General features: G+C 45.8%; 1 protein-coding gene across 1 annotated transcript in view; it reads left to right on the top strand.

Annotated features, from left to right (window-relative positions):
• Nucleotides 1–1189: 1189 nt before the first annotated feature.
• Nucleotides 1190–13452, top strand: part of LPAR3 (lysophosphatidic acid receptor 3) — a 75467-nt gene continuing 63204 nt past the window's right edge. The window contains exon 1 of the mRNA XM_031465496.2: nucleotides 1190–1248. The gene's annotated coding sequence lies outside the window, so the exon portion shown is untranslated. The remainder of the gene's footprint in view (nucleotides 1249–13452) is intronic.

Here is a 13452-nt window from a genome sequence, read left to right on the forward strand (position 1 = left end):
TTGATACTGTTCTTTGTAATAAAATTGGCCATTGAGGCAGTCAGGTATTAAAAAAGAAACATTATTGTCAGAAAGAGCAGAATTTCTTTGATGGTAAGAGGCAGGTTACTATCCAGATTGTTTCCTGGGATATAGTTCCTAGTTGGCATACAGAAGGGCCCAATATCAACACTGAATGAATGATGAATGAACAAATGAAGGAATGAATGGCAAAGGGCTACAGGAAGCCATCTGAGTGTATGCTCTTAGTGCTTCCTAGGTTTCAAAGTGCCAGTAGGAAGGACCTCATCTTACAGTATTTCCTTCTGTGAGGTCACTGGGAAAACCAGTCTCTTTGCACGTATGTGCTTTTTTGCTTTATAGAGTTCAGAGAGAACAGGCTTCATGACAAACACTGTTTCACTTTGCATCTTTCTTCTTTACCAAAGGTGGGTCAGTGGAGGCTTTAGATTTCAGCTTTGAAAAACAAATTATCCAAGACTATTTACCCTAAGAGGCCCAGAATTCTCTTACAAGAACTTTAAATATTTTTTGTTTGTTTGTTTTCTGTTTCAATAAAAAGGTGCTTAGGAAAGGCCCCAGGCCAAATGCACGGGAACACCCTTGGCCTCTGGGGATACCTGCGCTGCTCGGATAGCTTTGGGGTTCGAGTTTTAGAGCAAGTGATCAGCCTGGCCGTGAACCTGCCTCCCATGTGGGGTGTGCACTTTCCCTAAGCCACTTCAAACAAATCTCTCTCAGCAGTGTGAGGAGAGAGGGACAGAGGGACAGATGGACAGTGCTTTAAAATGGGGCTCCGAGGTATGGCTCTGTAGGGCCTGTGGGTGCTAGCGGTCCCTTAGTGGGTGCCATCTTCTGGAGGCAGGCCACCCTCCTGGGGACCAGTCTCAGGCAGAAAGGCATCTGCGCTAGCGCCCCCGCGCGCTGATCCGTGCCTCGCCGGTGGGGGGCGCTCTCTCGTGGGAACGGTCGGCCACCCCAGGCTGGGCGGGGCGGGGAGAGGCGGGGCGGGGCTGGGTGGGACGCGCCCCTCCGCCCCCTGGGCACCACCCCTCGCTCCGCCAAACTTTCCTCGGGTTCCGGGCGCTTCTGAGCCGCCTCTGCAGAGGAGGCGCGCCGCCGCCCGTCCTGTCCTCTGGCGATCCTCGAGCCCGGCCCCCGGTCGCTCCGTCGCGCTCGGCTCCGAGGGCATGCGGCAGCCGCAGGGGTCCCCGCTCCCGGGCTCGGCGGCGCGGGCGAGCGTGAGCGGTGAGTGGGGCGCGGGGAGGGTTCCTGGAGCTCCGGCGGGCGGGCCGGGGCGCGTGGGGAGGCCGGGGCGCACCTCCACCGGGCCCAGCCTGGCCCGGGCCCCAGACTCATTTCAGGCACCTGGGACAAGTACTTTGGGGGTGGCGAGTGGCCCACCTTGCCCCTTCCGTCTATCTTTTCCCCCTCTAGGGGTGAAAAGCAGTCAAGATGCAAAACCCGCGCTGCGTCCGCGGCTGCTGCGGGCTGTAGGGCTGGGCGCCGAGGCGCGGAGAGTCCCGCGCGGGCTCCGCTCTGCTTTTGCACAGGTGCTACTTTTCCAAACTCGGTCTCAACAGCCGTCGGTCTTGAACTGAGGTTCCTCCCATGAAGCCTAGGGATGTAACATTTTTCAGCCTCATCTACTCTCGGCGCGGTGGTGTGTCAGCTCGGGGACAGTTCGAACCGGGCAAGGCATCCGAAGAGTCGGGAAATGGTTATTATGGTTGTTATGAACTAACTAGGAACACTGTTGGGGGTTGTGCTTTGAGAGTAAGTGCCGGTCCCCGCGATCCCCTTCACCACCTGGCAGACAAGAGTGCTTTGTTCGGTAGCAGTGTTACTTTATTGCCTTCCCTCAGCAAGTTGCGACTACCTAAAATTGGAAGTTTCTCAAGCAAGTACTTTGAGGAGTGACTGTGACTATTGGAAACAATTTAGTCTTATAAGGTAATAGTTAAAACTGCCCTCAAAAGCAATTGTAGGTCATTTCTAAACCGAGTATTTTTCACGAAACGTTTCCCCCGTTCTGTTTCTGTCATTGCAGTGCATTTGTCCCTCCCTACTCCTTTGCCTCCCAGACTGTTACCTGGCCTTGGAATGTTACTTTAGAAGTTAAGGGTCTTTGCTCCTCACAGTTCTTGTTTTTTTTTTTTGTTTGTTTGTTTGTTTGTTTTAAGTCGGAGAATAAAGTAAATGCCAGTCACAAACAGATGATCCCTTTCTTACAAATAGGTTATCATTTCATGCATCGCACAGCGTATCATTAATGAATGTTTCGGATTTTCCAAAGAAGCATTGTTGGATGTTCCAGTGAACTACCTATCAGTGGCTGCTAACCCTTCTTCTGGTGACGCATTTGATTCAGTTTTGTGTGATCTGAGCCCAGTGAACAGAATTTTCCTCTATTTTTGACCAGAAGTGATACAGATAGAAACACACAACCTAGGCTCTGTTAACACCATGCTTGTCTAAACAAACTGGGCCATTCTAAAAAGACCAGCAAGCAAACCCTACCAGCGAGGCTTATGTACTTGAGATAAGCTTCTGGAGTTGTCCCTTGTGTCATGAAACTGTATGACTGTATCATGTAGGGACTGGACATCCAATCATCTGGATGATTGTCACTACCATGTAACTAGGAAAACAGATTCTTTTGGCTCATTTTTCTTGTTTTCGTTGTCTTTAGAATTCAAAACTTTGTAGCTTTGATTTAACTACAAATGACACATAGCTTTTCTGAATCTGACAAATGATACATCAGCTACCAGCCTCTTTATAGTAGGTCAGATCTATTTAGGTATCTGGCTCTTTTAGTTTGATAGAACAGATCTGTGTATGTTTTCTGTGAATGAAGACAGAAATGAAAACATTCAAATATGGAATTGTTTCTCATGTACGTTTGTCAGAACCTATTTGAAAATCTGCATGCTAATTCTCGTTTTTCCAAAACACACAGGCACAGAGGAACCAATGCACACACAGCATTGTAGCCAGACAGCAACCAAGGTCCCTACTCTCAAAGCAGTGCACACATGCCCGAGGCTGGCTGCCTCAATCCGAATTTTTCTGTCTTCTGACAAGGAGCAGAAATCCACCATAACTGAAGCCCAACCCCTCATTTCTTTGGGCTGTGGCAGAGGGAATCGCTGTAACTCAAATGGGAATTACTATAACTCAAATTACCCATTAGCCATTCTCCTTGGAGTATACATTAGTTCCAAATGCTTTCTGGCCTGTGATTATACCCAACAGAGTGGTTAAGTCTGATTGCAAGGTTCGAAATGGCAGAGACCAGGCCCAAGGCATCATTAGTGTGGTTTGTAAAGAGAAGAGCAGGGCTTTGCAGTCAGACCAGCCTTTGTTCCAGGCCACGCTTTGTGACCTCAGATACCTTGCTTCACCTCTCTAGGCCTTAATTTCCTCATCTGTAAAATTGAAGATTCTCTCCTCCTCCCAAGATGAACAGAGAAAACACTTAGCAGGGTCTCTGATATCCAGGAAGTACTCCTTAATTGCTGGTTGCCCTCTTTTCCTCCCAGATAAACACGAAAGTGTGGACATTTCTGTAAACATGGTGCAAATGTACACTGTACCAGCGTGAGTGCAAAGACAGATGATGGGTGACTTGCAGACATTCTGCTTGCTTTCTTTACTTGCTTTCCTTCTTTCTGGCCGTAGTCCTTTTGCTCTGTCCTCCCTCATTCCTCCTGTGGATACTGGGCTGCCCCCTCTCGGGCCTTGCTCATCCTTTGTCCCTCCATCGGGGTTCTGTATGCATGTGGAGGAGTCCCCTGGAACTTAGTTCTGCCTCAGTTGGGAGAGATGGAGATGAGGACTGGACAGCTGTTCGCTGAAGCCCCGAGTTTGTGCTTTTATAGTGCTGGGCTAGAGAAGCGGAGGCCCTGTTTGGTTTACAGGGGTCTGGGTTCTAATCCCAGCCCCATTTTTGTGCACTCTCGTGACCTGAAATGAATTGCTTATCATCTATGAATCAGGTTTCTCATTCACACAATGGAGATAATAATTCCTCTTCTGTCTACCTGCATGGGCTGTGTTGCGTCCTTTTAAATCACAAATGTGAAAGAGTTTTGTACCTGGCGAAGGCCAGATAAATATGGGAATTAAAGAGACAGGGCCTCCAGATTTGGGACACCCCAGGCAGGCTGAAGGGGGTGGTAGGTTGGATCTCCATGTGGGTGTTGGACATGCCAACTGGACATTGCTGCCACACCCCTCTCTCCTGCCCTCTGATATCGAATGGGTTTTCAAGGAGGAAATCCTGCCAAAGGTTGAGAAACTGCTCCGTGGGAAATATGAGTGGAAGATAGTTTCAGGACTGACATGACCTATGCCCTATGATTGAAGTTCCAAAGAAGTTTTACTTCCCTCTTAGGATTACCTGTACTGTCTGCTTTTCTCAGTTTTTAGTGAACAAAAACAGAGTGCTAACTAACCAGCCAGGGAGTCAGAGGAGAGCAGAAATAGCCATCATCAGACATTGGGGGACCCTGTGCCATCCTCACTGGCCGATGTCTTCTTACTATCTAGGGTCTCTGAGGTTAGAGCACGATAACTAAACTGACTGCGAAGCACTAAACTGACTCAGCTGACACTAAACCCCGCCCTCTCCTGCCCCAAACAACTAAGCTAATGATTTAATTCAGCCTGCAAGATGCAGCTGCTCTCTGCCTGACCTGCGTGGCAAGCCAGGAGAGTAGCACCCAGCGAGAGGAAGGTTCTGACTTCCCGGGTCATTCTCGCCCCCTCCATCCTCCCCTGGCTGGTGGCCTCCTCCTCTTCCCTCTTCATCTCTGGGCATAACCCCTGCGGCACCTGGCCCCTAGCCTCCTGTCCTGGCTGCCTTGAACTCCTCCCTTGCCCATGTCCTCTCACACCTCCCTGCTCCCATGGGCCTTGCCTCCCCTCCTCAGATGTGAATCATTCACACACCTTAGCCTGGGCCAGACTGGGTGTCACTCAGGAAAACAACCTGCCAGGTACGGCCAGCCCCACCCCTTCCTAATGATGTTAGTCAGCCCCCCACCCCCAATTACTCATCAGCTGACCCTATGTTTTTATTGTTCCCTGGGACTTTAGGCTGGAGGTCCTACTAGCCCTGTTCTTGACTCAGCCACGTGCAGATTCAGTGGTATCATCAAGAGATGGCTTGTGGGTGGCAGAGCTGGGTTGGAGAGCATTTCAGCCCCTCCGTGAGTCCCACGGGTTTGCCCAGAGGCTCTCCAAACAAACATGCAATCTAAATAAAAGCAGTGTCCTTACTTTGTAAATGCAGCTTTATTAAGGCAAGCCCCCTGGCCTCCCCTTTCAGGCAGGCTGCCTCAAAGCCCCTCCTCTTCAGAAAGTCTGGAGCTGCTCCCAGATGGACTCAGACCATGTCCACCAAAGGTGGACCGTGGAGTCAGTGAGAGGCATTCACTTCCTGAGGAGAGCTAGAAACCCAGCGTCAAGGCTCAGAGCTCTTGAGAGTAACTAGTTATAGAAGGCCAGAGTGAGGGATCAGGTATAGAACATCACTGAATCATTTGCCTCTTGCCCTGGTTGATTTTTAATAAATCAGCCCTTGGAATGGGGGCCCTTTCCCTGAACTAATGTCACAGGGGTCTGGCAAAGAGAAAATAAATATAATATTTTTCTATATCCCCATGGCATTAGGATTAGTCAGAGTTCTCCAAAGAAACAGAACCAATAGGATATATATATATATATATAAGAGGAAGCTTATTATAAGAATTGGCTCATGGGTGATGGGGACTGAGAAGTCCCACATCTGCAAGCTGGAGAAGCAGGAAATGCAGTTTAATTCAGTCGCCTGAGAGCAGGCGATCTGCTGTGCGAAGGCAGTGGGAGATGTGTGTCCTAGCTTAAGCCAAAGGGCAAACTCACTTTTCTTTTGCCTTTTTGCTCTGTCAGTCATTCAGCAGACTGGGTAATACCCAACCGCAGTGGTGAGGATGGTTTTCTTTACTCAGTCTACGGATTCAGATTCAAATTCAGAAACACCCTCATGGACACACCCAGATAATGATTTGCCAACTACCTGGTCATCCCTTAACACAGTCAACTTGACACATAAAATAAATCATTGCACAGGAAGTTGACGCTGGTATAAACCACCACCCAGCCCACAGAGCCCATTCATCAGTTATCCCCCAAATGTCTCTCTCTTTTTTTTTTTTCTGTCTGATCTAGGGTCCATGCTAAATTTAATTATTGATTTACTTTTATCTTCATTTTTAAAAATTGAAGTATGGTTGATTTACAACGTTGCGTTAGTTTCTGGTGTACAACACAGTGATTCAGTTATATATATTCTTTTTCATCATAGGTTATTACAAGGTATTGAAGGTGGTTCCCTGTGCTGTGCAGTAGGACCTTGTTGTTTCATGCTAAATGCACTTGTCACGTCTTTCCTAGAAGAGTTCCTCAGACTCTCCCTGTCCCTAGAGTCCTTGCAGCTGTGCAGATCTCTGAGTGCAGGTCTTACCTTCTGCAGACGACTCTCAACCTGGACCTAGCAGGTGTTTCTTCAGAACCAGACTCAGCTCTTATGTTCTTGGCAGGATACTCTGCTCTTCTCAGGGCGTCACATTAGCAGGTACACAGTGTCTACCAGTCCCACCACTCAGATACTCACCCTGATCACCCGGTGATGTCGGTATCTGCCAGATCTCCCCACCTCCAATTCACCATTTTTCCTTTTGAACATTATTGGTGTTTGTGAGGAGGTATTCTGAGGTTATACAAATAGCCTGTTTCACATAAACCTCCACTTACAGCTTTATCATTCATTGCTGACTTCTGCCTGAATCAGCCACCTCTATGAAGGTTACCAAATGGTGATTCTTTACTTCTGTCACTCCTTTCACATTTATTAGTTGGCATTCTTCTATAAGGAATTTTCCTTTTTTCCTCCCTGCATTTATTCATTTATATTAGGAAGTATTCATGGGTTCCTTTTATATAAAGTATGTTGAAGTCTCTTACTATCATTATTAATTTTGATGCTCAGATTGTCCTCAGTTTGGCCAGTGGGAGCCCTTTTGACAGCCCTATCATCCATTGAGCATTTAAAATTTTTCTGTCACCACAAGACATCGCAGGCTCATCTTGCACTTTCCCTGACCTAACTAGTCATCCTTTTTGGTAGAGAATGGTACTTAGAAACCAGGATATGAAAGGGTGATGTGCCCATTGTTACTGGGGTGTCATTACTTTAGACGTCTCGGGGACAGAGCTAGAAAACGTATGTATACATGTATATACACATAGCCATTTATATGTTCATTTTTCTACATTTGACCATATATTATAAAATCATGAGTTCATACTATTATCTCCAATTCTAGTCCAAAGCCCAGGGATCCTTCTAGTCTTACCCCTTTGTATCTTTGTGCATGTCTTCTCTGACCATTAGAAACTTGACTCCCATTATCTTCAATATTTTTACGTGTTTGCTCAAAGTAGCGTGTCTCTTAACTGCAAAGGCCACCCTGGCTCTTCTGGGCCTGCCTCTCTTCCTACAGCTGGTCTCTGGCAGCCAGGCCTGCTGGCCCATGTGTCCTTGCAGCATTACTGTCCGCCTCCAGTCCCTCCAGCTCGCTGCTCCGCGTGGCTCCCCAACCACAGCCCATGCCTCTGTGCAACTCTTCGAACTCCCTCTTGTCATGTTGTGCTCTCAGCCACATGCTGACCCCTCAATTCTGGGCAGGGAAGAAGAGAGAAGGCAGAGGAAGAGAGAAGAAGATGGACATTAAAAAAAGAAGCAAATATAGAAATAGCATATACATTTTTAGAGGTTTCCATGGTTTGCTACTAGGCCGTTACTAGCCTATCTCAGCTAAATTCCGGTCTAATTTCTAGAGTCAGATAATTGACATCTGTGGCCTATTCAGCTGGTAGACTCTATTTTGTTGATGGGGAAAGTAAAACACTTTAATAGAAAGTGTTTCTTAAGCTACGTGGTTCAGCGTATTAGAAGTAAACCGGTTGCTTGCTCTTGTGAGCTTTCTCTGAAACATGCAAACTGACTCATCATTGCTATTTTCTGACATATATTTAGAATTTTATTCTGTCATTTTCATTTGATTATATGGACTTTTTTCCCCATAAACTCTTGTCAAATTTTTATTGACATTTACCACAATCATATTATATTACTTCTGGAATCACTAAATGTTTGCAAAAGGCATTAATGTCATTATGGAGAACAAATATGCAGATTTTATTTCTCTTGAGGGTAGAGGATTAACTACCAAAAAAGGCTCTGCTGGTCAGTGCGGTGAAAAGCGCCCTGGGCTGGAAGGCTGAGAGCTGAGTGAATCAGTGTTTCCCAGCTTTGGTTTTCTTCTCTGTGAAATGGAGAATGCTACACCATGGGGTCAGATGGGGAAAGAGGTAGGAACTCACTTTGAAAACTGTGCAGTGGTGTATTAATGAACACATTTTGATGGGTTACTCTAAGATCTAGATAGAACAGTCTAGAGGAGGCATGGTAGTAAACTTAGGAGATTAAATATCAGATTTTCAACCCAGCGAGCTAAACTCCACTTACACATGTTCCCTGGGACTAAGTGTTTTCCGTGGTCGTGAAAAACGCCAGGTAGTTAGTGAGCCTGGACAGGGTGGTAGAGGCGAGAAGTTCTTAGGGTTGTAATGCCCGTGACCCACCCAGTCCGAGGGAGGGAGGGGTGTCCTGCTTTGACCTCCCCTCCCTGGTGATCTCTCGTGGGATCCCCCTGCCCCACCTGTTGCGAACAGGCTTGCCCTGTGACTTTACTGGTCCGACTCCTCTGGACCCAGAGAGGACTGAGGGCTTTACAGTGGCTATTTCGTTCACTTTTCCTCAATAACCCAGTGACCTGACAAGTTAGATCTTGTCTCCCTTTTGCAACAGAGGAAACTGAGGCTCAAAGATGTTAAGTAACTTTCCTTAGGCCCCACTGATAATAACAGTAATGAAATTAACAGTATGTGTCAGAGGCTATTCTAAGCACCATATTTAAATCTCCCAACAGTCTTAAGAAGAAGGTGCTGTTGTTATCCCTTTTTGTAGACGATACAATTAAGGCACAGAGAGGTTAATTACGTTGCTGGTAAGCAAGGCTTCACATTCAAGCCATGCTCTGTTGTATGCACATATCCAGTTTACCTGTTTGTTGAAGAGACCATTTTTCCCCCAGTGTGTATTGGCACCCTTGCTGAGGACCAGTTGACCATACATGTTTGGGTCATGTTATTCCTAAGCTCTCTTTTCTGTTCCATTGGTCTATATGTCTGTCTTTATGCCAGTAGCATACTTTTTGATTACTGTAACTTTGTAGTATATTTTGAAGCCCAAAAGTATGAGACTTCTAAATTTGTATTTTCTCAAGATTGTTTTGGCTATTTGGAATATTCTGTGTTCATATGAATTTTAGTATTTTTTTTTCCCTATTTCTGCAAAAAAAATGCCTCTGAGATTTTGATATGAACTGCTCTGAATTAGTAAGTTACCTTGAGTTGTATAGACATCTTAACCATCTTCGATTCTAATCCATGAACAGAGTATGTCTTTCCATTCGTTTATGTCCTCTTTCATTTCTTCCATCAATGTTTTGTAGTTTTCAGTGTATACACATCTTGCCTCCTTGCTTATGTTTATTTGTAAGTAGTTTTTCTTCATAATGCTATTGTAAATGGGCTTGTTTTCTTAATTTCCTCTTCAGATTGTTCGTTGTTAGTGTATAGAAACACAACTGATTTTTGTATGTTGATTTTGTATCTTGCAACTTTCTGAATGAATTGACGAGTTCTAACAGGTTTTTGTGTGTGTGTGTGTCCTTAGGGCCTTCTACGTAGAAGATCATGTCATTTATAAACATATAATTTTACTCCTTCCTTTCTGATGCAGATACATTTTGTATCCTTGTCTTGTCTAATTACTCTGGCTAGGACTTCAGATACTGTGTTGAATAGAAGTGGCCAGAGTGGGCATCCTTGCCTTGTTCCTGATTTTAAAGGAAAAGCTTTCAGTTTTTCACTGTTGAGAGTGATGTTCATCGTGGAGGCCATGTGCTTTAATCACTCTGCTCATGTGCTTATCTGCTAGAACGTGAACCCCGAACCCGGAACCTGTGTCCTTCTCCCACCCCACGTTGCCTCTCCTCTGCCTCCTTGTCCCCTTCTGCACTCCAGCCGTCCTGCTTTGTTTCAAGCAGGAGGAGAAGGAAGTGGCAGTGTCTTAAACTTCATCACTGTGGCAGTGGGCCCATGCTCTCAGACAGGGAAAAGCCTTTCCTGGATTGTAGTTATTTTAGTGTAGGTGTAGCATGTCCTTGTCATTGGTCCTTGTATTAGAGCATGAACAGCTAAACTTCCAGAATGCCAGTTGTATATTCCATTGAATTTGGGGGAAATTTTGACTTTAACTAACTTTCTTGGGAAGTACTGTCCACCATTTATTGAATACACCCTATGTGCTCAGCATCTTGCTAGGCATTTTATGAACATTGCTTGAATTATCCTTTCCATAGTCCTATATTGTTTTTGTAGTTATTGGGCCCTTTTTAGAGAGGAAGGGGAAGGCTCTGGCCAGGTGGGCAGTGTACCAGGATAGAACCACTGCTGGAAGGAATGAGCCTGCGTCTGACCCAGGTCCAGCTGCCTCCAAAGCTTCTGCTCCTTCCTCCCATTACCTGGCCCTCCTGTGTGTCACAGCCCGCCATGCTTTCCTTGAAAGAATTTAGGTGATCAGAGCTCCACAGATCTGGCCTTCCCTTCTCTGAGCCCTGTTTGTTTGTTTGTTTGTTTATTTAATTTATTTATATCATTTCAACATATGCATTTTATTTCTTTATCTATTTTTTTATTGAGTTATAGTCAGTTTACAATGTTATGTCAGTTTCTGGTGTACAGCACAGTTCTTCAGTCATATATGAATATACATATATTCATTTTCATATTCTTTTTTTTTACCATGAGCTACTACAGGATATTGAATATATTTCCCTGTGCTATACAGTATAAGCTTGTTATCTATTTTATATATATATCTCTTCCTTCCCCTGTCCCCACTGGTAACCACAAGTCTGTATTCTATGTCTGTGAGTCTGTTTCTGTTTTATATTTAAGTTCATTTGTCTTCTTTTTTTTTTTTTAGATTTCACATATGAGTAATATGATATGGTATTTTTCTTTCTCCTTCTGGCTTACTTCACTTAGAATGACATTCTCCAGGAGCATCCATGTTGCTGCAAATGGCATTATGTTGTCATTTTTATGGCTGAATAGTATTTCATTGTATAAATATACCACATCTTCTTTATCCAGTCATCTGTTGATGGACATTTAAGTTGTTTCCTTGTATTGGCTATTGTAAATAGTCCTGCTATGAACATTGGGGTGCAGGTGTCTTTTTGAAGTAGGGTTCCTTCTGGATATATGCCCAGGAGCGGGATTCCTGGGTCATATGGTAAGTCTATTCCTAGTCTCTTGAGGAATCTCCATACTGTTTTCCATAGTGGCTGCACCAAACTGCATTCCCACCAGCAGTGTAAGAGGGTTCCCTCTCCACAGCCTCTCCAGCATTTGTAATTTGTGGATTTTTGAATAATGGCCATTCTGACTGGTGTGAAGTGATACCACACTGAACCCTGTTTTAAATATCCATGCTAAAATGTTCCTTTCCTTCTTTATTCTGACCAACAAATATCCATTATGCAATGGAGGAGCAGAAACAAGAAAACTACAGCAGAACAAAGCTCTCATTGTTTCATTGGAGACATGAAGTGGCCACAGGTGTATAAAAATGATGATGCCCCACTGGGCAGGAAGCCTTAAGACCTCCCTGCCTTGGTCTCTGCCTCTGCTCTCCGGGAGAGGCTTCTGGTGGCCCTGACTTTGATTCTGTCTTCTGGGAAGTTCTTGCTTGTCCAACGTCCTCTGTGGCCATATCTGAAATGGGTGTTGTTAAGCGTGTGCTCCAGGCCAAGCTGTGACCCCCATGGCATTATAATTCCTTAAAAAGTTTATAGGCTTCTGGTCTGTTTGCTTCTAGTCAGTTCCACAGCCCAGTTACCACATCCAGACTCAGTGCTGGACCAAGTTCTTAAGCACTCCTTATGTCCCAGCTGCTGTGCTTGGCCCACCTCTGTCTTCTCCTCCTTAATGGTCTCTACCCTGAGGTCCCCAAAAACCTGGACCTGGACAGGAGGATGCACGCCTGCTCTGATCCTTACTGTAGGCCTGACTTCTCTGTTCCAATGCCATGTTTGGGAAAAGCTGTGAGCAGTGGTACCATTTTCACTCCTTGGGGTTACTGAAGCAGTTAACTTTCTTCATCCTCCAAGGCCTCCAGCTTCTGGATGCTGCCCATTCTTTCCCACCTCTGCTGACCAACCTGCAAATGATTCTTGCCTGAGCTCCTCTCCTTCTTGGAATGCCTTACTCAAAGCAAGAACAGCCAGTGCACGCTCACATTACGTTTCCTTCCAACACCTTCACCGAGAGCAGCAGGCTTCTAAGGCAGAGAGGCCCCTGAATACAGTGACCTGAAGAAAACAGTTTATTTTTCTGCCTTGTTAACAGCCCTGAGGTGAGTGGTTTAGATTAGAAAGAGTCCTTCCATCTTGTTCCGCCACCATCCTCTAGGGCAGTGCTTCACGAACTCTCTTTGCTTAAAGACTGGCTTTCTTTATTCCCAGTAAGACAAAGGCCAGTACTTTTGGTTTATACTCCACTGATCATGCCCTTGTATCTCACAGTGGTGTCAAATTGTTGCAAACCTTTCTAGGCATTTGTTCACAACTTCTGTGCTTATCCCCTCATTAATGGAAACTGGTCCGTGGACTACTTTGGGTTGTGCTTCTGGGGCTTTGCCCTGGTCTGAGTGTTCAGGGCTGGGTCACAGGCCAGCCTGCAGGATGGAGAAAGGGCACAGAGGTGCACACCGTGTTCTGGGGCCAACTTGGAAGTAGCACTCTTCGTTTATGTGCACAGCCCACTGGCAGGAAGTTAGTCACATGACCACCCGAGGTGTAAGAAGCCTGGGAGATGGAGCTTGTTACTGTATAAGAAGAGGAAAACATGATTTAGCAGTCCATGCCATGGACTGCAAAGCTAAATAATGATCGCAGAAATAATTATGAGCAAAGTCGCAGGGCCATAGACAATCACGGGCACGTGAGTTAAGAGAGCTCTTCAGTGTCCTGTCACCCAGAACAGGGCCTCTTGGAAATGGAGTCTGTGGTCCTGCTGGTCCTTTTATGCAGCCTGAGGGTCAGAGGCCGGTTGGGCAGTAAAATTAATAACGGGGAAGTTCATGCAAGAAGAGGCCAAGAACCATTCTCAGGAGGAAATCCAGACATCAGATCCTGAGTTTGGGAGTCAGAATCTGCAAGGCTGGATTCAGACTGCTGGGGCAGGACCAGATCTGAAGGCCTGGGACCC

This window comes from Camelus dromedarius, chromosome 14 (assembly GCF_036321535.1).
Source record: "Camelus dromedarius isolate mCamDro1 chromosome 14, mCamDro1.pat, whole genome shotgun sequence".
Taxonomy (NCBI): Eukaryota; Metazoa; Chordata; class Mammalia; order Artiodactyla; family Camelidae; genus Camelus; species Camelus dromedarius.